This window comes from Oxyura jamaicensis, chromosome 12 (genome assembly GCF_011077185.1).
Source record: "Oxyura jamaicensis isolate SHBP4307 breed ruddy duck chromosome 12, BPBGC_Ojam_1.0, whole genome shotgun sequence".
Taxonomy (NCBI): domain Eukaryota; kingdom Metazoa; phylum Chordata; class Aves; order Anseriformes; family Anatidae; genus Oxyura; species Oxyura jamaicensis.
This window is the reverse complement of record NC_048904.1, coordinates 17,899,766-17,926,653: the sequence shown is the minus strand read 5'-3', so window position 1 is coordinate 17,926,653 and position 26,888 is coordinate 17,899,766. Positions and strand designations below refer to the sequence as shown.

Below are 26,888 nucleotides of genomic sequence, written 5' to 3'. Positions count from 1 at the left end.
ACCTCGGGCAGCGAGCTGATGTGAGAATGCCTGCTGGTGCTGTAACCCTGCCGGTGCTGTGCCCAGCGACTTGGGTACCCACACGGCTGGCAGACGCACAGCTCCTGGCCATCGCTGCCTCTTCACCCCTGCTGATTTCCTTCCCTGCCTTCTGCAGCGCTCTCACCTTGGAAAGAAGCAGCGCAGAGCCTGGCTTACCAGGCAGCAGGTAAGGGCTAATTTCGCCCTGTCCCTCACGCATTCCCCTGCTCTATTTTTTGGGCAACTCTCACTGTGGGATGACCAGTAAAAAAAAGAACAGAAATGGGGTTTAAGAGCACGTTGCTTCCCAGGTGCCGGTGGTGAGGAATGCCTTTTGGGCCAATTCCTTTGGAGGGGGGCAGAAGGGGGGTCCCGTGGCCGCAGGTGGGGTCAGAACACTGGGGGAAAACAGCTCCAGGCTCCCCGCGAGAAGCACGAGGCCTGCTGCCGTCCCGCGGGTCGCCCGCCCAATGTGCCGGCCAGCTGATGGAAGCGGCCCGGCCGCGCCGCGTTTGAACCGGGAGGGAGGCAGGGCCGGGATTAAGCTTCAAAGGCTTCGGACCAGTTGCCAAGAATTTCAAAGTGGCAACGCAAGGCTGAAGCGATCCAGATTCGGGTTTTGTTTTAAGGCTTGACGCCGTGTGTTCAGAGCTGTCGGGGCTTCACTGCGGCGCTGGGGAGGCTGGAGGAGGCCTGGCAGCCTCCGGCTGCTCGGTCGGCTCTTCGGGAAGGGGACAGGGCCGGGGACATCAGCGGGCAGGAGGGGGCTCACAGGGCGTGCTGTGGGGTGGCACCAGGATCCCACAGCCTCTGTGTCCCCTGGTAAAACGAGGAGCAAAGGACATGGCCTATGTGCACGGGGCCCAGAGCAAAGTCTGCTGAGGCCGAGGGTTTCTGCTGGCTCCTGGACTTCGGACCCTGCCCGCCAGCACACAGCCCGGCACGGCGGGGAGGCAGCGTGCCCCACGTGTAACGGGGGACAGCCCGCGGTGTTCTCCCATCCGCCGCACCTGGTGTTGTGTTTGTTGTTGTTTATCATTATTGCTTTATTTTTTTTTGTACTGAAACAATTATGTTAATATGTTTTTATTGGTCAGGCCAGATACAAGCACATGTAGAATCATTGCTTGCATTTCTGAAGGAGAACTGCTCACAGGCCCTCCGCAGCGTTTGAAAAGACCTCTCGGATCTGACCAAGACATCTGGTTGTGGCAGGACGGTTTTTGTGTAGTGTCACCTGTACCAAGCCAAGGAAGAAGCAGAGCCATCATGCTCCTTCCACAAAACGTGCAATGGAAGGGTTTAGTTCCCCTGGGACTTTTTGTAATGAACATCTGCTTAGCAGGGGAGAGCACTGTGGGATTTGGCAGTTCTTATGCTTAACGCACAAGAAGGTAAAATCTGTTGGCAGAACTTCCCCCAGAAATGCTCTCAAACCCCAGCTTAATTTATTTCAGCTGGGCACTGAGGTGCCTGTCTCAGTCCCATCCACGCTAGTGGGACTTGCATGGGCTTTTTCAGGAAAGCCCGTGCCTGTGTTTGCTGCACAGGAAAGTGCCCAGGTACCTGCTCAAGTCCTCCGCCGAATCGTATCGTTACAGCATGAGCTGTGGCCGTAATACCAGCTGGGCTTTTATTCGCTGTTTGTGTGAGATATGCATGTATTTTGTTGCTTTAAATCTGTGTCTTCTCTTTCCAGGCCTGAAAATCAATTCCTTTGGCTTGCCTGTCCTGGAGCCATTTGCTACAAACAGCTTTCATCGTTGAAGGTTTTGCTGGGACACTCCATCTCATGAAGAAATCAATTGCTTTTTTGTCTGAAATCAGAAGACAACTAGTTAGCCGTACTTCCTTATTTTTGTTTAAGTGGCCATCACATCCTAATTATAGTTTCTCTTTTTTTTAACTACTGTACTCAATTTACAGCCTAATTGCCCTTACCTTGTTTGTTTAATGAAGCTTATATAATGATTCCTGTGATCTTCATGAAACATTACACTGGGGTTTTATTTTTTACTTTACAAACTGTATTTTTGTATTAATGTTTTATAACCTCAAGTTTCTAATCATGAAGTCATAAGGAGTTTAATTGATTTGAAACTAGCCATGCCCTGAAGTGTGTACATGTCAGATTGATTCAAATTGATCCAATGTGTTTAAATAAAGCTTGTGCCAAAAGCACGTGGCACCTTATGCTACCAGATATTTGCCCAAAGCCCTCCGGTAACTTAATTATGCTGCCATCTCGGTATAATAAATTATTGACTAGAACACATTTTTCTGTGTGTTTGCTGTACTTTGAGAAGCCAGAGGAATTCCCCAGATCCCACAGGACAGTGCAGGCATGGCTGTGCCAGCCTGTGCAGAGCCATTTGGTGCCACCACCGAGGCCCTGGCTGCTGTTCCCTGTAGGGCACAGCAAGTGCCTGGTTGCACCTGTGGGTTTTCTCATTTTCAGGTTTGCTCTGGCACTCTGCAAAGCTCCTTTTACCATTTAAATAAAAGAATCTGAGGTTGGAGAAGGTGCAGGGCCAAGCCAAAGTGGTGGTGGTTGGTTTCAAACAGAGGGGTCAGCCTGGATGTCCCCTCTTCTGATCCCACCTGCTGTGGCCTATGTTTTGTCTTTGAAGATCTCAGTATTGCTGATGGATTTCTATTTATTCTGTAGTTGCATTAGATTTCAATAAAATAATTACACATGTAATTACAGGCAGATGAGTAGGGACAAAACTGCTGAATAGGCTAAAATGCAGCAAAGTCGATCACAGTGACTACTACCGTGCCTGCTAAAAATAATGAAGTCATTATGGTCAGCAGTTTTTTCATTTAATATCAACTCCTGCTTCCCACGGCAGCCCTGGCCCTGCCGGCTGCATCCTCCAGCCTCTCTGTGGGATGCCACCGGGGTTTGCCCCATGCCAGGGGACCCCTGTGGGGACTGCTCAGGTACACGATGTTCGGTGCAGATACTTCACCACACTCCTCCTGTGGGTCATGAAACTCCCTGAGATGGAGGAAAAATATATCCGATAGTGGGCTGGTAGAAAAAGCAGGGCAGGATTTTATTTTTAACTGTCTTGCAATTCTTTTTAAAATCCATTTATGCCCAACAGATGGGTGAGCTGTGATATGAGATAAAGTGAAGAAATAAAATAAATGGAAGAAATTTTTAAAAAATCAGGTGAATGTTGAGGCACGGTAAATATTTCCTTCCCTCTGAGCCCTCGTGGCACGAGGAGCTGAGTAACTAATCTCCCTCCTGATCGTGGAGGTGAGAGGTTCTGACTTGCAGCCCTCTCTCTGCCGCAGGTAAAAAGCTTGATCTCTGCTGCTCCTGCTGCAGTGAGTGACAAGGGGAATCATGCAGGAAAGCATCCTCAGAGTCTCGGGCCTGTGTGATTTGCTTGAGTCAGGAGGACCCGTGCAAACAGCAGGGGTGTAGTAAAATGCAAGAATGTAATCATTTAAGCACCCGATTTCCATGGTTCAAGGTAAATTTCCTGTGCTGCTTCAGGTTTGGTTTTGCGTGCTCTTTCCTATGTAAACTACACTAATTAAATGAGCGAACCTTCGTCTTCAGAGGCGTGACGGGTGAATTCAAAGAACTCAGAAACCACACCGATGTTCGCTTTCTTAAATCTAAATTTGCAGTCCCCTGAGAGCGCAGAGGAGCTGGGTGCCCGCACACAGCAGGCGCAGCTGAGGGGCAGCAGAGGAGCTGCTCGAGCGTCACCTCTGTGATGCTACAGGCAGAGACACGGCCTGCTCGGCTGAAACCTCCCTGAACTAACCGAGACTGGAGCAGTAAACGTAATTCTGGCTTCAAACAGCACCACTTCCATCTGTTTTCCATCAGCAGATCATGACTGATGATCTACGGGGGGCTGAACCAGTGTCCCCTGTCCCACGGGGAAGCCCTGTGATTGATTTCGGTGAGAGCTGCAGCCACGTCGGGGCAGGGACCGGCAGTTTGCTGCTCTCCAGGGAGCGCCTGGGGGTGCTCAGGTGCTGGGAGCCTTGCAGGACAGTCCCCACACCACGCAGGGACCGGCGGCAGCCCAGCGCCCCGCTCCGCACGAGGCTGAGCATCGCTTGGCGAGCGATGTCTGAGCGCCTCGCTCCTGTGCAAGACTCCAGCCGGGTGCCGCACATCTGGAGGGAAGGCACGGATGAACTCATTTCATCTAGATTTCCATCTTCGTTTTGGAGAACACATGGAGTGCCGGAGGAAATTGCTCCGCTCTGCTGAAGGTGTTTAAGGCCGTAGTAAGGAAAGATGCAGCAGTGCTGTGGATCTTGTTTTTTTTCATTGCAGTTCCTGCTTGGGAACATTGCTTTTATAAACGCCTGCCACTTCTTTAACAGCAGAGATCCCCGTAAGCCCTGTCTTAGATCATCCTCTCTGCAGGCTGAGCAGAGGCGTTGTGCATCGATCCCGGGCAGAATTCCCCGCGGAGCACTAGTGCTTGTACTGCCCGCGCCTAGGTAGCCCTCTGTTTTCACCGTGTAAATCACACATCCCCGCACTGACTTGCTAGTAAAACACTGGAGCTCTGGAAATAATGTGCATTGCTCTCAGGAGGATATTTTTTATCAATTGGCCCATAAAAGTTCACCAAGGAATTACGCTCGTACCGATATATCTCCAACGTCCTCCCACTGATGGTAGCCTCTCTTTGCTATAGATGAAATTGAATTTTAATTTGTTCCCTTTCACACGCACAGTTTTATTTTCCAGGTGTGTATGTGGTGCTTACATAGAAGAACGAGCCTGCTGAGATTTCGGCTACGTCCATCCCTGCTCTTCATGACTCGGCGGCTTTGGCCGACAGCGAATCCCACAGACACTGTCTGTCCGTGCCCAGCCCGCTCCGTTTGCAGCCTCCTTAATTCACCGCTCCTCGCCGCCACTGCTGAGCCCAGGGGAAGGGATGGGATCCCCGGGGGGCTGCGGGGAGCTGCAGGAAGAGGGGCAGTGAGCGTCCTGCCGGTGCCAGCTCCAGCGCTGCGGTTCCTGGTGCAGGGCTGGGCGTGTGTTTAAGCCACGACCTCAATGTTTGCAGCTGAACGGAGCTGATTCACTCTGTAAACCGAGCACTCCCTCCTTGCCCACGCTGCGGGCAGAGCGCTCGGACGCTTCAACCAGGCACGGCCACGCTCGCTCCTGCGGGCTCCGCAGCTAAATCGTGCAGCTGGCAGGGCCAGGCAGAGGTTAGGCGCGACGGCAGAGCGAGGACAGGATGATTTATCCCTCAGCGCTGCCGGGCAGGGGGACAGCTTTATCTCCGCGAAGCCCCACAGCTGGCTGATGGAGCACAGCTCTTTCGTGCTTGATAAGCAGGCGGGCAGCGTGTATAATTCTTGCAGAGGCTTCCTTCTAGCCTAAACAGAGATCCTGCAAACTTTATGCGCCTGGAAGATAAAAGGTAATGAGACTCCATACATTTCCTGGCCGCCGCTCCTCACTGACCTTTCAATTGCTTCCCAAATGCCCTCTTGTAACCTCTCCATTAGGAAGAGATTGGAGGTCTTAATTCTGCTCTCAGTGCAGGCAGCGCCCAGGGAAGAGCCCTGCAGAGCCCTGAGCTTCCCCCCCTGCACAGCCCTGTCCTTCCCTCCTGCCCCCACGGGGGTTTGCATCCCGGCCAGGCTGGGAGCCAGAGCAGCTCCAGCACCACGGTGCACACAGGTGGGAAGCAGCAGGAGCTTGTAGTCTGCACCGATGGAGAAAAATGAAAGAAGCAGGAGTGCATTGGAAACAGACCCTTGTATTCCTGGGGTCAGGCTATTACATTTTATTTATCATTTTAAAATAATGTGTGTGCTGCCCTTTGAAACCTGCTGAAATCCAGCCATGCCCGTGCCCTCCTTAACATGCAGGGAAGAACAACTGTTCTTTGTTAAACAAAGATGCCACCAGCTTTTATTTTTGTGGTTCAAAGCTGCTCAAATCTATTTTAAGTTTCCTGATTGTTTTAAACTAGCTGGTGCTGCTCGGCACCTCCACCTTTCATTTCTCTCTAGCTCTGCGTTCGAGCCTCTGACCAGGACCACGTTGCTGTGGCATCTGGTGCTGATCCCGAGATCCTGTGTCACTTCTGCCAGTTTCTAGACCAGAACTTTGTGATTCTTTCTCTGTGTTTCTGTAGGTAAGTAGGCTAAGCTAAGGTAAATAAAAGGGTCAACCGCTACCTACCTTTCACGCCTTGTAGCTGTTCTGGAGCACGTGATGAGCAGGCAGCAGCCAGGAGGAGACCCAAACCTTCCTTGGAGCTGCAGAAAGCAGAAAACAGGTCTGTGGGCACCAAGCCCATGCCTCACGAGCTCTCTGACCGTTTTCCTGCTGCATATGCCCCAGGCACCCTCGCTTGGTGCCGGATGGGATACCTGCTGCAGGGTGGCTGCTGCCCCCCGGGGCAAGCACAGGAGGAGGTGTGCTGCCCGTGCTGCTCATACTGCTTTTGCTTGCTCCGGAGACCGGCTCTCCCCAGGGCATTGCGATGCAGTGAGCCAAGTGCCACAACATCACCAAATTGCTATTGATTTCCTAGCAGGGTGTCTGAGTCGCAGGCAGGAGAACCGCTCTTTAGCCTGGCTGCATGTTGCGAAGAGAAGAAAGCCAGCAAAGTGTCCTCTGAAGATGCCGGGTGCCCGGCTGACCCCACGTACAGAGCAAGCAGAGCGGGCATGCTGCCCGGCTTTTCTACGGGTCTGTGCTCACGGGTCCTGGCACAAAGGTAGGTGAGGAGGTCCCAGGGCATGCCTAGGTGTGCTACCCCATCCAAGGGGCCATGCCCAAGGGGCGTCCTGCCCAGCCCAGCCCGTGGCAGTGGGTTTCTGTCGCCGCCGTGCCGGGGCTGTGCCGCACAAGGGCAGCGCCTGTTGCTATAACTACAGCGCTCGTAAATCCAGCCCGCGCTGCCGCACGCGCCTCTCCCAGGCAGCTCTCCCAGCGTGACAGGGCGCAGAAGGGTTTATTTGGTTTAATATTTATGATATCAATTATGGCGGAATTGCATCTTGAAACCAAATGCTGGGAGGTTTGTTCCTGCGCTGCGGAGACCTCGGGAAGCGCCTGGCCGTGCGGTGCTGGCTGTGTGCGGCTCAGGGGGTCCCAGCACCCAGCGTCCCCCCACAACATCCTGAGCTTCCAGCAATGGGCAGGTTCATTCCCCATCACCAGGGACACCGAAGGATGCTCCTGCACCTCAAGAGCCGTTTGCATGGCAGCAGGCTTCAGCTCTGCTGCAGAGGTGCTGCCTCAGTTTCCCCTTTCTCTCACACCTACCTCCTGCCTCTCCTGGAGGTGCTGGAAGCCCCTGCCTGGGGACATTCTTCCCCCTGCCTCTGTGAGCCACAGCAGGCTGGGGTGAGAGCAGGACACGATCCCTCGAAGCCACCACGATGAACAACGCATCGGTGTCCCCGCAGGTCGGGGTGGTTCAAAGCCTATCTGAGCTGCTCGGGGTCAGCTCCTGCTCCTGGCTCTGTCGGTGCTGAGGCGGCTGCCCCACAGGGCAGGCGGTGCACAGCTGAGCTTTGTTTAGGAGACCCGAGGTTTCCGAGGCTAAATTAAGCCTGGGAGTTGGCCGGCTGTACAGCCCGAGGAAATCTGCATCCTCTCACCGCCGTACGGTGAGGAGCTGAGACGGGTGATGGCTCTGCTTGGCTAACTCAGCCGTGCCTAACTCTAAATAATTAGCAGCCCTTTTAGCTTTGTTCCTGCGTAAGCCTTTAAGTGATTCCTTTGGAAAAGGCTCTGCTCGCTTGAAACATGGAGCCTGTGAACGTCTGAGAGTCTTCCAAGGGTAGCATCAGATGCAGGCAGCCAGCAAAGCGGGCTGCAGCACGTGTCAAAGGCTGCAGGCTCTGGCACAGGGGCAGGAAAGGCACGGAGGGCATCAGCAGCTCCGTGTCCTCCTCCCCTTTGCACAGTGCCCTCGTACATCCTCAGCTGCACCCTGACCCGTGCCGTAAAGCTGCGCTCAGGATTCATTGCAGGCGTCTGGGGCACGTCTCGTGGTGGAATTTGGGACACAAATCCTCCTGGCGAGGGGCGGCAGGGCCACCAGAGTGGCCGTGCCCTCCTGTGGGCACCACGGAGGCGGCCGGGAGCAGGTGGCATTAAAGTGAAGGCAATTTGTGTGGTTTATGGCGATGAGCAGCTCCCAGATATGAGACGGGCCCGGCAGTGACTTGGTGTAACATGCTGCTAGCGGGGGAAGAATGGCAGGGTCATCTGGGGACCAGCAGCCCCCTCCAAACACGCCAGCTGCGAGGGCCTGTGCTTTAATTGCCTGATAGACACAAAGCAACGGAGAGCAAGCAAATTGTCTTCTCTTCTCCCTTCTAAAGCATGGATGATGATCTCTCCCCGGCTTTAAGAAGGGAAACATCCCTGTCAGAAACAGCTGGGGTGGTGTGACACACAGTGCCCACGCTGGCGGGGGGGGAAGGAGTGTCCCTGTTTGCAGCATCCCCCCGGGACCTCGCAGGCACAGCCGGCACCTCCTCAGCCCCGGCCGCGAGGTGTGCGCAGGCGGCGCCGTGATGCGGAGATGTGTTCGGGATATAAAACAGTCATTCAGCAAGCCACCAGAACTGGAGGCTAACCAATGTTAAATGGAGCAGCTGTTGGCTCCTATTTTACTCCAGCAGCTTATCAGAGATCATCTCCTCAATCACAGGCACTTAAAAAATCTCCGACAATCAATTCATATTCTGCTCTGCGCCGGGGAGAGAAGAACTACTAATAAAAGACCTCCCATGATTGCTTCTATAATTTCCTTTGTACAAGATAAGTTTAGGTCCCAGTTCGTAAAGTACAACATGTAGGACATTAAGTTGTTGTTTTATTCAGAAAAATGCCGCCAGCCCATAAAGAATTCAATTTTGTGATTCATTAAACCTTTATTCCACGTCTCTATATCACACCCTTTGAATTTATAATCCCAGACAGGCTCGACTGGGAGAGAGATAATCCTATTTTTATCTTGGAAAAACATCCACACAACAGCAAGGAAAACTTTCAGAGCAGGGCGAGGAAGCGACAGAGGAGCGTGCCGCTCTGCGGTGTCTGGGAGGGAAACTCCTCCGGTGACACAGGATTATTAGGGAAATGCAGATCCACCAGCGAGCGGGTACCAGGTGAGAGAGGTTCCCCCTGGCTGTGCTCAGGGTGTGGTTATTCGGATGTGCTGGCTCACATTTTGCTCTGCCTGCTAACTGCAGATGATGGGAAGGCAGGTGTTTGGGGCAGATGTTTAGGGCCGCATTCGGGCAGGCACTGACACAGCTCAGTACGTGCACACTTCCACTCCCTGCCTCCACAGCCTCCACACGGGGGATGTCCCCTTGTCCTTTCCCACTTGATGCTCGTTTGGAGACCAAAGGGGCGAGCAGGGCAGCAGTGTCTGCCGGGGAGCCTGTCCCCGCAGCACCCCTGCCCCAGGCAGGCTCTGCCAGCCCCTGAGCAGCCCCAAACCCCCCGGTTTTGGGGGCAGGTTTGGGTTCTCGCTCCGGGAGGTGAAATCTGGGAGCAGGCAGCATGGGGTGCATGGGTGTGAGCAGCACCAGCCTCTGGTCCGGGAGCTGCCAGGCTTTGGGGCTCCTTCTGCTGGGACAGGGGGGCAATCCCTCAATCATGGGTGCACGGGGGGGTGCACAGCTCTGCCCCCCGCCCGACCCTCTCAACAACAGTCCCTGTGTGCCCGTTTCTGCCATGATTTCTGCCGGGAATGGAGCTGTTTGTGTCTCCTGATTGATGGCGAGCATAAAACCCTCCTGCCGAGCCGAGCGCGCTTTATGGCTCCGTAATTCATCCCCCGGGGGAGGCGGCTGCCCTGCGCCCTGGCCCTGATGCTGGCTGCGCTGACGGATGGCCCGAAGGCCACCGAAGGCCACCAAAGGCCACCGCGTGCCCCCAGCCGTGCCCCTGGGGGGACGGGGGGGTTGGCTCAGGCTGCTCTGCCCAGAGCCCTGCTGTGCACTGCGACAGGGTGTATGTGGATAAAGGCACTCGTACACAGCCATATATATACGCACACCCAAGAAGATAACCCGAGGAGTCTGCTGAAGGCAGGGACTTGAGTACAAAGGGCAAAATCTGTGCTCTGGTTGCTCCACTGGAGCATGGACAGTGTTTTTGGGGAGGGTTTTTTGGCTCAGGATATCAAACCGTGTGTCCCCAGAGGGAGGACAGGGCAGCAGGGGCTCCGTGCCCATCTGAAGAGCCTCTCCCCAGCACCCTGCTCAAGGTGGGGGGCTCCAAACCCCCCAATTAGTCGGGAATTAGCTTCTGGGCACACAAGGAGCAGCAGAACGTGGGCATCCGCAGCCAGCTCGGGGCAACAGGTACCGCAGTGAGCCCCGCTCGCGCCTGACCTTTATCTGCCCGAGGAAGGAGAGTGATAACTCACTGGCTGCGCTGCCACCAGTGACTTAATTGGTCTCATCTCCTGAACGAAGATAAAGGTCGATCCGTAGCTGAGTTCAGCCAATATGTTCTCCATATGGACAAGAAATGTTGCTTTTGTGTTACCCATGTGCTGAAGCAGGGCTTTTTTTTTTCTTTTTTTTCTTTTCCACGGGGTTTTAAACTTCAATGTATCTAAGCACCAGTCATTAAAAAATAGCTCCAGCTCCGAGAAGAAGTTATGGTATTTATAGGCAGTTAAAAGAAATCGCTGCTTCCCATTTAATGCTCCGGTTCAGCAAATCACTTAAGTGCCCGGCTGGATCGCAGCTCGTGATGAATCCTCCCCGCGCCGCAGCATGTGCGTGCTCCCCTTTGATATCAGCGGGACCTGCGCTACCTCTGAGGAGAGGAAGAGCAATATTTATAGGCTCTAACTGGGCGCTGGGTGCTGGGCCGAATCAAGGCCGTTTTATTAGCCTCGAGTTTGGGGATGTTACATCAAAGCGAGCGCTATTTATAAAGGGCCACATTCCTTTGCTGGCGATGAGACAACTGCGGGGAGTGATCAAAGGTTTGGGAGTGAGGTCCCAGGCGCTACTTGCAGATGGAGAGGGCCGGCACCCACTGTCCTTGCGGCCAGCTTATCTGCTGTCCCTGCTCGCCAGCCAATATTGACACGGGCTCCCGAGCACCACGCTTAAGGGCACCTCTTGTTTAAACAGCGGTGTTTAACATAACAAATCGGTAATTGTGTTATCGACGCTCAACGGCCAGGAGATCCCTGTCTCGGGGAGGCTTCCAGCCCCCAGGAGCGGGCACAGGGAGGGCCGCGTGTCCCCGCTGCCTCTGGGCAAAGGGGATGCCTGGGGTAGGAAGGGGAAGGCAGAATGAAAATGCCAGCCCTGCAGCAAGGAGGCAACGGGACGGTGCTGAGGTGGAGGTGGCACAGGGAGCTGGGGGCTCCAGCCTTCCCCAGAGCCGGGTAACTTGTCACTGCCAGGACAGGGCAGGAGGACGCGGGTCAAGCACTCTGTCACTTCTGTGCATTATTAGCAGTGGCTCTGCTAATTACCTGTAACACAGTGCCCCGTGGGCAGCACTGTTTGCACTCAGGAGCAGTTTTTAGGTGTCCGTGGGGCAGTCAGATCACATCAGTGAATGCTGGGTGTCCTCTGCAGCCAGGCAGACAAAAAGGAGCATTTCCACTGCCAGTGAGCTCACAGCAGGCTCCGGCTTTCAGCAAACGCTTACATGCCTGAATAATCTCAGCTGATCTTCTCAATCCCCTCTCAGGATGGCCAGCCAGCCAGCCAGGCTGTGCCCCCATCCTGGCAGGGGCTGCTCCGGAGAGCTCCAGTCTGGCCGCGCATCCTCAGTAGGGCAGGGACGGGGGGCTCCACGGCATCACGGCATGCGAGAGCAGTGTGTCCCCATCCCACGTAGCTGTCCCCATGTCCCCATCCTCCCCGGACACCCCAGGCAGGGCTCATGGCTCCCTGCTTCCCTCCCGGTGCCACCGATGTCAGCCTGGGACGTGCCGAGCTGGAGGTGAGGTTTGAGCACTCCCTTTGCAGGTGGTGGTCAAGCTGTGAACCAAAGGCTTGGGAATATCTCCAGTTCTTAAATTTGCTTCCCTTCAAACACCAGATGCCAAAAAAAAAAAAAAGGGGTTGTGGGGGGGAGGAGAAAGAAAGAAAAAAGTACCTAGATCCAAGATGTTTTGATTTTGCAGTGCTGGTTGTACTCCACCAGCCTGCTGTCTTTCTCTCAGATCCTGTAATCATTTGTGTTTGATGTGGTGAGGGCTGCCCTTCCCCGAACCAGCTGGGTGGCTGGGGGCTGAGGGAGGAGGTTTTGGAGAAAACAGGCAAAATCCAAGGGTCCAAGGATCCTCCCTGCTGCTCTGCTCCCGCGCTGCTTCCCCAGGACTGAGCACTGCAGGGGGCAGAGGGAGGGGGCAGCAGGGGCTGGGGGGGGGAGACCCTCTTTGGTCTGCGGGAAGGAGCTGCCTGCAGCCAGGGCCACCCCTCCTTCAGCCTTTTGCTAAGAATTGGAGAGCAGATCCCTTGAAATTCGTTATAAAAACTCTGACTTCAGCAAAAGTGGGGTTTCTTTCGTCCAGGTTCTGAGCAGGGAGGGATTTTAGCTCGGGGAGGCTGGGCTGGATGAGGCTTTTGTGTACGGGCTTCAAACACCTTTCAGCTTCGCTTTAGCTTTACCTGTGCTGAACCAGGGAATAAATAATGGATGTGGGAAGTACGGTAATGCGTTGTGGCACCGAGACCCTGGAGATGGCTGAATAATAAATAAAAGCCTTTCTCCTTTTATCAGTGTCCTTGCTGACTGAGTATCACGCTGGGCAGCCCGAAGAAACGAGTTCGGGTGGACGGGGAGGAGAGGAGAGGAGATGCCCCCAGGGCTGGGGGCAGGACAGGCCCTGACCCCTTGGAGCTGCATTCAGCAGCCTTCCTCCTCCCAAACCCCACTGTCCAGCCCCATTTCAGGGCCTGCCCAGCGAGCACGGAGACTTAACCCACGTCAGGTGTTTGTGCAAAGGCCGTGCCCCGTTTTGCCTGGCTCAGTGAACGTGTTGGCACATGAGGCATGGAGCTGGGGGGGTCCGCAGGGCCATGCCGAGCCTGAGCAGGCACTGAGTACAGGGAATGCAGGAAATCCTGGCAGCAGGACGGGGAGGGAAGGGGGTCTGGACCCCAGGAGGAGGATTTGTGCATGAAGACCCCCAGCCCTAGATCCGTTCCAATGAAGGCAGGACCCAGAGTCCTGTCCTGGACCTCAGTCACAAGAGCTGCGGGGGCATCTCTGCAGCCGCCTGCTGCTTCTCACAGGGGATGTCCCAGAGCCAAAACGAAGCCTGGGCAGCTACAGGGATGGATTTCTTTTATTTCTGTCCCCTGTCTCTAGACCTTGTACCCGCACTGTTCATATTTACACTGCCTTGGAGAAAGGTGTCTTCTGCCGGACACGTCTCACCTCCAAGGAGTGCGGGCAGGGCCCCAGGTCCTCCTGGCCCCACAGCTGCTCCCAGAGGCTTTGGCCTCTGATCTTGGGGACACGCAGCAGCGAGGGCTCAGGGTGCTGAGCTGTCTGGCAGGGGCAGCGCTCATCCCACTGCTCCCTGCCAGCTCCCTGGGGGCTCAGGGCTGCCGTCCGAGTGTGGCTGCTCCCCGCAGAGCCCCAGACCCACGTCGGGCAGCTCGGGGAGGCCAAACATCAGGCACACGTTTGGGGCAGGTCAGTCAGTGTCCGTGAGACCCGCCGAAACCCACATCGCTTCCCAACGTCTCCGCGGCCGCCGGAGCTAATCGATGCCGTTTGTTTGCCTTTGGGGCAGAGGGTATCGATCTCCTTTGTCTCTCTGCCTCCTTGCGTGATGCCAGGTGTCTGAAACCCGTCCAAGTTGTGCCGGCGCCAGGCCGCGCGGCAGCTGAGCGATCACCTGGGTCAGCCGGGCGCTGCTGGAAATGCACAATGAGCTCCCGGCCGGGAGCCACGGAACAGCCAGACAAAACCCCCGGGCAGCTGCTGAGCAGCTCGGGCAGGCGGGACGGCATTTCAGGAACAATGCCAGGGTGGGGGAAACGTGTCAGTCCGCCCGTGTGTCCATCTGCATGAGCACTCTGTCATGCCAGCAGCACTGGGAACAAAAAGCTCTGGGGCTGGGGGGAGCCTGCTGGGGGTGCCGGGGAGAGACAGGACTTATTTGGGATGCTAGGGGGGACCAAAGGAGGGATGGGAGCAGCAAGAGTGAGCTAAGAACTGGGATCCTAAAATAATAATTGTTCTGCTGCTTTATTTCTTTTGCTTTCTGGCCCTTGAGGATACACGTGAAGGGGGATTTTCTGGGCAGTGCTGAGCAGTAGGAAGAAAGCCCCAAAATGATGGTGACAATCATGTGGCTGCCGGCGTTGCAGGTTTAGTGCAGGTTGATTATCGTGTTTTCCCAATCAGCTAATGAGAGATGATGTTGCTGGTGCCCTTTCAATGCCAGCAGCATTGGTAAAAGCCAGCTTGCCCGGGCACGTGCTGCTTCCCCTGCCCGGGGAGAGAGGGCTGGTGGTCACTGATGCCATCAAGTCCCAGGCTGGATGTGACCAGGAGGGCTCAGCCCACATAACTACAGCTGGATTTTCCCTCCTCGAGCACAGGAAGGACTTGACAGCACCTCAAAGCACCCAGCCTTTGGGTGCTTTGCAAACTGGCAGACGCAGATACAAAGCACTCAGAAGCCTAGCCTCAACCAGGCTGGATTCAACGGGAGCTCCTCGTGCACCTCCAGGAGCAGAAACGAGCACCAGGGTAGCAGAGCAAGTTATTCTAGCACCACCGAAACCGCCAGGGGTGCCCCTGCCAGAGGCTGCAGAGGCAGGCTGAGTGCCTCCCTGACACACAGCAGAGCCCTGCATAGGAAGCAAGGAGCATTTATCAGACACCTGGAGCACACGCCTCTGCGGGGCTGATGTGAACCAGCTGCGAGTGTTTATACTGCTGCCCTTGCCCGAGGAGCTGGGTCTCGTTTCCTCTGTGAGTGAGTGCTGTGCGAGGGCTGCCTTTGGACTGGGGCTGCTGGGCTCTGGCCTGTGTCACTTGGGCTGTGGTGTGATGGGGAGTTTGCAAAGAGTCGCTGCCAAACTGTGAGTAAATGGACAAAGAAAGCTCAGTGCAGGCCAGTTCCTGAGCCACCGTAAGCAGAGAGCATCTCTCTGCGGGCGTTACACCGGACTGACTCCATCAGTCTGGGTAGCGAGGGAGATCCCTCACCAGGAGGGAATTTTTCCCTGCAGCAGCTGGGCTGCTTGGGTTGCTCTACCCAGCACTGTGCCTTGCTTGCTCCTTTTCATTTTCCTGTGGGAAACAGCACAAAAGGCCCTCCTCCCACGTCAGGTGGCACTGGGGAGCTCACGATTTCCCCGTGCAGCTGGCAGCCTCTCGGTGCCGCCTGCCATCCCAACCCCCTTGGGTACCCAGGCGATGCGCAGCCCTGGGGAGAAGCCTCTGCAGGTGTCTACGTACCAACCTGATCTGTGCTGCCTCTGCCTCATCTCCCCAGCACCTCTGCTGTAAGAGGAGCACGGGGACAACCAGCATGGGACCAGCAGCATCCCTGGGCTCGCCCCGCAGCCCCCCAGGGCACCGTGCCTGGCGTCCCACTGCTCGCTGGGCATGGCTGGCCCCGCTGCTTCGTGGTGCTGGCCTCCTGCCTCCAAAGCCATGGGGAGCCACGGCCGCTCTCTAGGTGCGATTTAAAACCCCGTGCACACGCTGTTGCCATTCACCAGGAGGTATTTTGACAGGGCTCTGTGATGCACTAATTAGAAACAGTCACTTAAAATCCACATCTGAAACGCGTTGTGGGATTGAGGTTCAAGGAGTGCAGGTTTGCTGCAGACACTGGATTCCTAAAGAACAATTTCCCACACCTAAATAATGATGTTTTCCATCATGTTACATCCATTAGCTGGAGCTTGGCAGTTGCATCCATCATAATATGCTATTTCGGGGAAATAAATGAGTGTATTTTTCTCTCTGAGAACCAAGGCAAAAATATGCAGCTGCTGAAATATTGAGCAGGTTTATACAGAGAGACCAAGCACAGATTATTGCTCTAATACATTGATTCAGACATTAACATACAGCATAGACTAGTTTGCTTTCTTATAATCCTGTAACCTAAGAACTAACATTTTCATAGTTGCTACTTATTAAGTTTGCTTTTAAACTCTGCAATTAGCCTTCGAGCGATGTTATTAAATGATATCATGACTCCGCCAGAACCAGCCCGGCTGTATTTATAGCTGCTCTCAATAGCCTTTTCAGCCTCCTTGTCCTGGGAGGGTGTCTGCTTTCCCTTTGCTTTTTAAAAGCATTTCAATTTAATTTCCCAGGTTCTCGTCGGTGTGCCCGTCACCACCACAGGTCCCGGCTTTTTTTCCAGACCCAGGGCTCTGTGGGTGCACCCAGGGAGTGTGAGACCTCTTGCACACCCTCAGCATCGTGTTGGGGTTGCATCGGGTGGGATGAGCTGCTCTGATGGCAGTAGTGGAGGAGGATGAGCGGGGCAGACGTTTGTTGTGCTCTCAGCTGTGCCCCTTGCACATAGTCCTTGCCCATCCCTGGGGCCTCCCTTGTTTTTACATCTCTAAACTTGAAATTAATGTGAATTTTTGTCCATCTTGAACGGTCATCATGAAGATTAACAAGTAGTTTGTGGTGCTTGCAGCACGCCAGGTAAATCCTGCATCGTGTCAGTCTGTGGGGCCTCACCCAGCACCTCGGAAGTCAGTGGGACTTGAAGCGAGCCTGCTGGTGAGGTTTTAGCACCCTCTGGAAGAAGGAGCTGGCCCAGCTGGGGCTGATTTAAAGCTGGCCTGGTCTGCAGCCATAAGGCTGCCGGTGTGAAGCTGCTCCTTGCCTGGGAAGAGGAAGAAAGAGGCAGCAGCCGTGGGATGCTCCCTGCATCCCTGAAGGCAGTCCCCCAGAAGGGTGCAGCATCTTCCTTGGAGCGCCCAGCCTGTGCTTCAGGTGGATGGCACTGGATGACAACGGGTGATCAAATATACCGCCTCACCCACACTCCGGCCATGGGATTTGCCAGCTGATTTTCCTTGATCATTGGTGAGGAAAAAACGCCCCCTCGGTGACACCGCAGGGGGGGCGTGGGGGCTGTGGCTCTGCGGCTGGGATCCGGGCGGTGCTGGGGGGCTGCAGAGCCACGGGGTGGTCGATACACGTTTTGCCAGCAGTGGAATTTTGGAAAATTAGTCAGTTAAAGATTTTTGAGGCTGTTATCACAGGATATTTAAAACGCCTGTTTCTCAACAAGCCTAATCCAAGGGAAGCTCCGAACCAAGTGCTGCCACCAGCCAGTGCTGGGCTCAGAGGCTTTGATGCAGTGAGTACGAGAGCAACCGATGCTGCAGGGGCAGGGAACAAGCGGAGGCGAGCAGCACACTCTGGAGCTGACCCCGTCCACCCGCACGCGTGCTGACGTGGGGCTGGTGCTGGGCAGTGCCAGCCAGGGCTGCTGCTGCCAGCCCCGCTGCTGCCGTTGGCTCCTAGAGCAGTAAAACTGGCCTTCAGCCAGCCGCTGCGAAGTCGCATAAAGCCCATCTGATGGATTACACCTCTCACAGCTCCTAGCGCGAGGAGCAGGTACAATTAGCAGGCTGCGCGCGGGATCTTCTCTGCAATTTTTTCCTTGACATCATCAGTAATTACCCGCAATAAACATGCTGCTGCCGGCCGCGGGCTTGTCAATCACCAGGCAGCGCAGACCCAGCACGTCATAAATCCTCTGCCACAAACCTTGCTGCCAGGCGGGGAGAGGAGCGCTGTCAGAAGGGTGCCTGACACCCGCGGGGCTTGGTCTGTGTCCCCCCAGGGCCTTGGGACTGGGGCTGGGGGGGGGAGTTACTGCAGAGCTGTGCCACACACCCCAGCCGCTGGTGCCGGTCCTTCCAGCTCAGCTGCTCCCCAGAATAGCCATCCCCAATTACCCTGTGCGAGCCTGGCAGTTCCCCCCGCTGGAGAGATACAGGGTTATTAAGCAAATATGATTAATGAATTAAAGAACCTCTGGCATGCTGCAACGAGGCTCCGAGGCTCGCCGGGCGCCGGGAGGATTCGGCGGCTCACACTTTGGGAACTGTGTCAGGTTTCCGCCGTAATACGATTAACGTGCTGTGTGATGGGATAACCCCTTCCCGCAGCATCCCTCCGGGCTGGTCCCTGGGGGACATGGGTATGAAGCCGTCCCTTAACGATGGATGTGCTCGAGAGAGCAGCGAGCCGTACCGCTAAGCTGGGAGCAAGGGTATGGGGCTAATGCTGCAGTCGGTGGGGTCAGCAAAAGGGACGTAATGTTGTGGATGTGTGCTGAGCCTGGGCTCCTGTGGTTGGCCTAGCTACGTGTTTGTCTGCTGCCCAGCACTGCCAGCCCTGGCTCCAGTGCTCGCAGAGCTGCCCGAGCTCGCTGGCAGGAGGGACGGGAAGGTTTTGGAGTGCTCTGGTCCCTGCTCATGGGGCCAGACCGGGAGCAGCCGTGGGCAGACAGAGAGCTGGAGGTCTGCTGGGGGACAGCGGTGACTCCTCCTGCAAGGCAAGCTCTCCCTGCACTGCCTGGGCTGCCTTCAGGCAGGGAATGTTCCCTGCCACAGGGTAAAAGCAAGAGGCCAGGTGATGTAGGGCAGGAACTGAGACGGCTGACTTGGATTTATCACCGGGGCATGCTCCTGGTGTGAGGCTCTGCCGTAGGTAGGCTCAGCCCTGCCCTACCATGCTGTGTCTGTAATACCACCTCTGTCACCCACCCTGATACACCTTCCATTCTGGTAAGGTCTGTGTCTGTATGCTGTTGTAGCAATTCCCCGTGAGTACCTTGGTTTTGCAGATGTGGACGTTTTGGGCAGTTTTCCTTGTGGTCCCTTTTGGTTTGGTTTAGTCTCTTAATTACTGAGCGATCGCAAGGAATCGGCGCACGCCGAGGGACTGCCTACGGAGGGATTAATCTCCGGCAGACCTCTTTACAATCCTGTTGCCACACCAATTCCCCACACTTACAGAACCTGACCGCAGTGTGAAAATTGATATTTATGCTAAGGAGAGTCAAGGCATCGCCTGCGCACCGTTCCCTGACTTCTCTCCTCTGACGCTGCAGCGAGAAGTGCCGCTCCGTTTCCAAGCCCTGACAATGAAATAAGTGCCCTGCCCAGCCGAATGCGATGGACACATCAACTCCCCGAGATCCTGCAGTTGTCAGCCTCCAGCTTAAAGCCAAGGAGCCTGACTGCTGGCAGTCCTGGCCCTGCAAACTTGTTGAGCCGGATGGAAACGGCAGCAGAACAGGCAGATTTGGTGATAGGGATTAAAAGCCTGCTGCTGGGCATGCTTTAAATTCATTCCTGCCTGCCTGTGGTCTCCCTCTGTCCTGCTGGCTATTCGGGGTCAGCCACGGCGTGCTGCTGACAGATTTCCAGGACAGGCAAAAGTACTGGGGGGCTTGTCGGAGCTGTGGTGGCTCTGGGGCTGCGGCAGGACAGCTCCTGTCCTCCCCAGGGCAGCGTGTTTGCCAGCTGGGACGGGTTTCAGAGTTCGTTGAACGCTTTTAGGTGAAAATGATAAAATGTCAGTTACCAGCCCAGCCCCGTGCCGCACCTGGGGCCCAGCACGGTGCTGCTCACCCCGCGTGCTGTCACACAGCTCCTACACGAGGCACCGCTCGGGTGCAGGCGCTTCTCATCCTGCAGAGGGGAAGCCAAGGCGCTCCCCAGGAGCAGGAGCGAGGGATGCTGATAATCTCAGCGGCTCCGTTCTGACCCGTAATGGATCTGTTAACGTCTTCCCTGCAACGAGGAGAGACAGGTTTATTTCTGTGCCTCTCAGGAGACAGGCTGGAGCTATTATAAGAGCTATTAAGCTATTATACACAGGTATTAAGGCTGAAAGAAGTCAGGTGTTATGAGGGCGTATGAAAGAGAAACCTCGGAGGTGCGCAGGAGACAGGCAGAAGAGGGGAAACGATGGTGAGACATCCACGTGTGTGACCAACCAACGCTAGAGAAGGTAAGCCAGAAGTCACTTTCGGGCTCCTGACAAGGAGTATGAACTTTTCTTCTGCCCTACGGCAGATCCGTATGGATTCCTGCAGGGAGGTGGAAAGAGAGCTTGTGCTGAGGATGTTTTGCTCACCGAATCTTTGCTCTTGTTTTGGGCTTCTGCAAAAATTGTGTTGCAGTTAACAAAGCTTGTGTTTTTGGTGATGGTCGGAGCAAGTGTTCAACATCTGTATTGTCTGAATTAAACTGGCTGGAGGAAGGAAGCTGGGAGAGGAGGGAGGATGCTAGGTAGAGCTGGTACATGGAGAGGATGCCTCAAAACCCAGTGTGGGCAGCATCTTGGATCCACTCTGCACGTAACAGCTCTGAACACAGTGGGATACAGCAGCTGGATCTCTTTACGGCCATCTGAACATCCACCACAGGGAGCAGAGCCAGCGCTGTGACACACGAGTGCAAAGCGCTAGTCAGAAAGGACAAATGGAATGCGAAAAACCAACAGAAACTCCCAAAGTGGGTCAAATTCCTTGATGCTTCTAACAATAGATGCAGGACGGGAAGGGCAGGGTCAAGCTGGTTGCAAGCCTTCCCCCGCCTCCCCACGCCTGGGCTCCACCAGGGCAAAATTTAGGGGGGGCAGCAGAAGCCCCCGTGGGCAGAGGCTCTGAGTGCCTCCCCTGCCCTGCCTGCCGTGGCTTCAGCCTCACGCCTGAGTGAGGAGGGCTGGGTTATTAAACGTGCAGACCTGCCTCGCGCTAGCCCTTGGGTATTTAGGACCGTGGGGTTCCGGGGGCAGGATGCTCTGGGCTTGTGGCTTGTGGCTCCCACCAGCGCTGCGAGCACGGGGCGAGGGATGGAGAAAAACCCAGCAGCATCAGGGCAGCGTTAGCTCACGTGTTGTGCCTCTCACCGAACACACACGAGCTGGGTGGCCAGAAAGGATTGCAGGGAGGAACCCAAAAAATCCAGCCCCAGGAGCCTGGGGACAGGCATGGTCCTTGCCAGCGTGGCTGGCTGCCCCCTGCTTTCAGAGCACAGGGGCATGAATTGCAGTGAAACTTACTTTTTAAATTCTTTTTTCTTTTTTTCTTTTCCTCTGTTTTCAAAAAGCAGCCCCCCTCTTCCCTACCTTAATCACTTTTAAACAATCCTGGAGGAGCGAGAGGAGGGTAAATAACTGTGCGAACCAGGGGAATTCTTGAACTGTTAAAGGAATCAATATAGATCTTGAAGTAACCTTGCCCTGATATCTTCCTTATCACCTCTGAGGCTCTACCTGCCTTTGTCTAACAACAATTTCAGTTAATTAGATAATTAATCTAATTATCTAATTAGGTGGAATAGCTAATGGCAATTCCACCTAATTAGGCCAGTCACGGTATCTCGGCAGCGGCGGTTCTTTCTTCCTGGCCAATTCTCCACCTTCTGCCACGACTGAGACCAGGCAGTGTCACAACTCATCGCTCTGCCTTTGCTTTAACCAAAACCACCTGGAAACGTTTCACGTTTTCTCTCAGGCTTCCCTTGAATTCAAAGTTCCCATTTTCCTCTCAGGCTTCCCCTCCACCTGGCGAGGTGGCCACTTGGAGAGCAGACAGGGAAGCTCTCGGCACAAGATTAATTTCTAGCAATGAACGCAGCAGCCTCTTCCTTTTGTAATTCATCCTCCTGGTGTAAGATTAATTTTGCTTCCGAGCACGGCAACCTGTTAGGTTTGAATTGATCCTAGGGAAGCGTATTTCTCCTGGGCTGGGGGAACATCATAAGCAGCTTTTTTTTCCCCCTGTATTTGGGCAAGTTTGGCTAACTCATGGCTTTGGTTCTGGGCGCAGCCCCTTCTCCCGGAGAGATGCACGGTGCTCTCCTGCCACTGCAGGGCACGAGCTGTTGTCCCCCAGCCAGTGCAGCCCCTGGGCTCCTCTCTGCAGGGTGCTGCAGCTGGTGGCACCCTCATGCCGCCTTTGGAGCGGTGACCACAGCCCTGCTGCCCTCCCAGGAGCTGCGGGGGAGCCTGTGGGCTTGCAAAGCTGCCATACAGCTCTTGTGGTGTTTTATTTATTTCTTTTTCTCCCTTAATGCCTAAATTGGATTTAAGGCCATTTTTGTACATTCCAAAACAAATCAGCAGCTCTCTGCCTAGCAGGCAGTCGTGGCCCTGCGATAACCCTGCCGTGCTCGCACTTTGCACCCAAAGCTCCCAGTGCCCCACCTTACCAGCCCGAGGGCAAGGAAAGCCGTGCAACACCTGAGCAGTGAAGGACTCGGACTCTTCCCCCTCCAAGGTGCGTTTTATTGTTAACACCACCACCACCAGTTGCTGGAGGACGTTGCTGGAGCCCCTCCAGCCGTGGCCAGCACCCCTCGGTGCTGAGCTGGGGAAGGAGGCAGCACCGCAGAGCCCCAGCTGAAGCCCAGGTGAGATGAAACGTGCAGGCACACTGCAAGCACGTTTCTGCAGCAGGCCACCTCTCTGTCCTGGAAAAGCTTCCTTCCCATAGTGGTCCTGGGTTCACCTGCCCCGACAGCACCCCAACCTGTGGCATGGCACTGCGGAGAGAGCCCTGCTCCTGCCTCCATCCTCCTGCACAATGAGCGCCAGATCGACCCATGGCTTGTCATTTTGCTCTCTTTGGTTGTTTTTTAATATGTATATATGTGTATATAACTGAAACACCATAAAATGTGTCCTTGGGGTAGTTTGATTTTTCCTTCTGTTCAAAAAAAAAAAAAACTTACATATTGCATATCTGTATATTTCTTAACTGCTTGGAGCAAAGTTGTCTCAGCATTCTCATTTTGAGCCCCCCATATTGAGATGTTTATTACAGTGTGGTGAAAATTTACATTTAGTTGAAACTTGGCACGTGCTTTTTGGCTTGAAGCAAGTTTGCTTTTGAAGGAGTTTACTATTAAATGTTCAAGGTTGTTGATTTTTTTTTTTCCCTTTCTCTTTCTCTTTGCAGAAAGCAGCACCTTTCAGAGCCGAATTCAGAAGCAGTAGGCCAGCTCGGCAGCAAGTGTGAAAGCTGCAAGTCTAACACGGGGCCGCAGCCATTCATGCTTTTTTCTGACATCTGTTGAGGGAATGGGAGGAAGGGAATTCAGCTGTACTCTACAAGAAAAGAGGCTTTTTTTTTTTTTTGTTCCTTTGGTGAGTCCCGTGGAGCTGCACTCCCACCAGATGCTGGTGATCCTAACGCCAGCTGCACAGAGCACAGCATCTCTGATTCCCCGGTGCTGGGCCCTTCCTAGGCCCCAGAGCGAGCCAGATTTGCTGTACCTGTAAGAAAACCGAGGGCACGACAGGCTTGTTGCTGCTCTGTGACTTGGCAGCGTGTTGGGTAGCGACATCCCTGGCAGGGCCCGGCGTCGTGCTGCTGCAGTGCCGCTGAAGTGAAGGTGGTTGCTGCCCATCTGGCTGGCACTACGGCCCTGATGCAGATGGCACAGCCTGTGCTTTGCTTTATCCTCTCCAGTTTTTCTTCTTTCTCAGGTGGGAAGACCCAGCGTTTCAGTGTGAGGACACGCAGGTAGACGATAGGTTTCCTACAGATGCTACTCGGGAATAAATAAGGCGGGTACAGACTTCCTAACTGCAGGGGAAGATGCCTCCTGCACAAAGACTCCTTTTTGGCAAAACTTTGCAATGCCGAAGGATTTAGAGGAATTCTGCGTGGGCAGTGCAAAACTGCTCCTGCCTCCCAAAAGCATCCTGCAGGAGGTAGCAAAGGGCTTTTGGGGGGCTGGCGGTTCCTGTGCAGGGATGCTCCTCCACAACCTGAGCGTGTGTGTGCTGAGCCTGCAGGCAGTGAAAATGGCTGAGGATGAGGATGGACAGAGCAGACAGCCAGGCGGTGCACCTGCAGGGGTGGTCTAAACGGCCCGCTGTCCCCATACCGAGGTGGGCAAACACCTCCGGGGGGAGGCAGGACCTCCCTGCTGCCTGGGACAATTTCCAACCCTGGAACCAAATGAGATAAATTTCTTCTGAGATTCTGAAACACTGAGATTCTGAGAGGGCTTTTTTTTTTTTTTTTTTTTTTTTTTTTTTTTTTCTTCCCTGCCACTTCCACTTTCTAGCAGCAGCCACAACTGGAAGTACCAAAAATCTGCAGTGAGCCTGCTTTCTCTGGCTCTGCCTTGAAAACCCAGGAAGTTTGAAGAGATCTGATAATCACCCCTGGTTCCTTATCAGCTTTCCCCCACCCAGGGGTCTCCCAGCGCCCAGCCGGAGGTGGCTCTGTGGCTCTGCTGGCATCACGGTGCCAGCTGGCTGCTGCACCAGTGCTCACTGCAATGGGAAAAAACAGTGTTAGTACTTTTGGTCCAGCCTTTGTGCTGGTTCTTCTATTTTTGCTCTCCCACTGAATTTCCACAACAGAATTGTGCCCATGCTGTGAAGATACCAAACTGTTCTCATGATTTTGTATCAGAGAGATGACAATTTCCAAGCAATATTTACGATACCTTGCTGGTATACCTGAAGTTGGGCAAGGAAGAATTGGGCTCTGTTTGTAGTGGGGCTTTTCAGCCCCTTCCATATTTTATTCAGGTGGCTGAATTCCAAGGGTGAATTATTTTTCTCCCCTTGTGTTATCCTGTTTCATTTTTTTGTTTGTTTTGTTTGTTTTGTATTTCATTAGACACTACTTTTTGACACAGCGCTCCCAGGTGCCATTGCTATGCAGATGCTGCACAGGTCTATTCATCACTTCCCACTCACCGTGTTTCAGCAGTCCGTTCAGCAGCGCTGTGTCTTTCCTTGTTGCAAGCTTCAGTGCTCTACAAACTGCGTGGAGCGAGGACATCAAGGTACTTTTTCTTGGCTGCCAGCATCTAACATGAAGGGGGAGGCAGATTTGGAGACGTTGCTTGTTTCTATGGATAATAATCAATAAGGCCCATTAGGGAGACAACTACATACATCACTAAACTTTGACCTCTGCTCTCCAGAGCAGTCCCAAGATGCCTATTCATATGCTGGTGACATCCAGATTGCGCTATTGCAAAAGCCTCTTTGCTCGGGAAGGGATTACAGATTTAAATTGCACAGCCCTCGCTATCTGTACAATACAGCATGCAGGATGCTGTGCTGGTGCCTCTGCTTTTTGTTGGCTTTCCTTTCCCTCAGCTGAGTTCTGTCTTTAAAGCTGTTGCACACACAGCTTTTTATGCCTCCCTACCTTTTCAGGCTGTTTTCTGCTCCTGCCTGTCTGGCATTTTAAGGGTTTGCAGACCCTGGGATTCTTGGCACCAGCTCTTGCTTGCATATTGCTCCTCATCTTTCAGATCCTTTTTCTACTAAGTTGTTCTTCGGCAGGCTGTTTCTGATAGAAAGTTTTTGGCTTGCTGTTTGAAGTTCCTGATAGTCGGCATTTGATCACTTGCTAATTCAGTTCTAAAACTATTTTCCAAAGAACCCATGAAAGACCATCTATAAATAGATTATATTAAAAGAGAACTTTAAAGAGACCCTTATTTTGCCGAACAGAGGAAGTTTTAGGTTTTCTGGGATGGCAAAAAACACGTTCCAAATTTAGAAGCAAATTGGAAATCCCAGGGTGTTTGAGAAATCCATTTCTAGAGGCAAAAGCTGGATGAAGAGCTCTCTTCCTCCTGTACCTCTCCTCTCCCCTTGTGAGAGCAGCGGGTGAGGAGGAGATGCACTACCCGATCCCACAGGGATCCCAGGGGCAGGAGGGACCGGGGCAGCTGCTCTGCCATGCAATTCCTCCCGCAAGCGATCAAGGTCCATATTGACATCGCCTGCCTTTGCTCCTCCCATGGCAAGGCTGTTTCTGTTCCTTGCTCCTCCGAAGGTTAGAAGCAGATGTCTGATTCCCAGCCTACGTGGCCAGTGCAGCTCAGTGGTGCTCTTCGTTCTTGTCTGTTAGCTCTTCTGTTGCCCCAGTGTGCTGCCTCCTTCCCCAGAGTATTATCAGAGAGTAGCCATATCCCCTTGCAACCTTTGTTTCTCCAGGCTGAGCACGTTGAACTCGTAGGGACTGCTCTTATAAAACATGCTTCCCACTACTCTGACCATCCTAGAAGCCCTCCTCTGGGCTTGTTCCAGCCCGCATGCAAGTTTTTGTCAAGAATTGCCTGGAGAATGGCAATTCCAACAGGATCTTGCCTGCGCCCTGCACAGTGCCATTAAATGCTTCCTTGTCTCTGTTTGTTGGGAGTTCTGATACCTGCGGCTTGACATTTCTCTTTCCAGGAGGTAAGTCACGCCAGTGGTTCTCCTTGCCTCATCCCTTGCCTACCGTGCCATGCCTGTGCTCCCAGCTCAGCTAAAAATATCCCATCTGACAGCGTACCAGAGTCTTCGCTGAAGTCTGGAAAATGGCATGCTGTGTGGGAACTCTCTCTTATCATTTGCTTCTCTCCCACAACTATCAGCAAAGTCTCTGTGCCTCTGTATTAACCCAACTCCCTTGTTAACTCGGTGTGTTTTGCAGGAGCATGCATCAAGCTCGGCGGTGCACGGTGGCCATCCATCAGCGAGGTCTGTGTTTACACAACTCCTAGCGCAACGCATTCCCCAAAAGCCTACAAACTCAGCCCAGGCCACATTTTTAAAGGTCCTGTCTAGCGCTAAGTGACATTTCCAAGAGTAGTTTCCTCCTGACTTCTTGCTGGCACCAGTGGCAGCTAACGCTGTGCTTTGAAAGCAGAGGAGGGCGCGGTTAGTTGGCCACCAGCGCCTCTGGCTAACGCGTGCTCTCCGGTTTGGTGTTTTGTTTTGTGGTGAAGACTTCCAGGCTTCTGAGCGCCGGCTCCCGCTTCCCTTGCCAAGGATGCTCTTACTGTATGGCAAACATCACTCCAGTTTGCGTGGGGGCCACCGGCTTTCACACAGCCTCTTTTCATTCCGC

At 54.1% G+C, this 26,888-nt stretch overlaps 2 long non-coding RNA genes across 2 annotated transcripts; both read left to right on the top strand.

Moving 5' to 3' along the window:
- Nucleotides 1–314: 314 nt before the first annotated feature.
- On the top strand, nucleotides 315–2,296 carry LOC118173044. Its single transcript, XR_004753973.1, has 2 exons — nucleotides 315–1,344; nucleotides 1,721–2,296. It is a non-coding gene; the product is annotated as an uncharacterized LOC118173044 (long non-coding RNA).
- Nucleotides 2,297–16,858: 14,562 nt separating this feature from the next.
- On the top strand, nucleotides 16,859–19,442 carry LOC118173258. Its single transcript, XR_004754099.1, has 2 exons — nucleotides 16,859–17,071; nucleotides 18,897–19,442. It is a non-coding gene; the product is annotated as an uncharacterized LOC118173258 (long non-coding RNA).
- The last annotated feature ends 7,446 nt before the right edge of the window (nucleotides 19,443–26,888 follow it).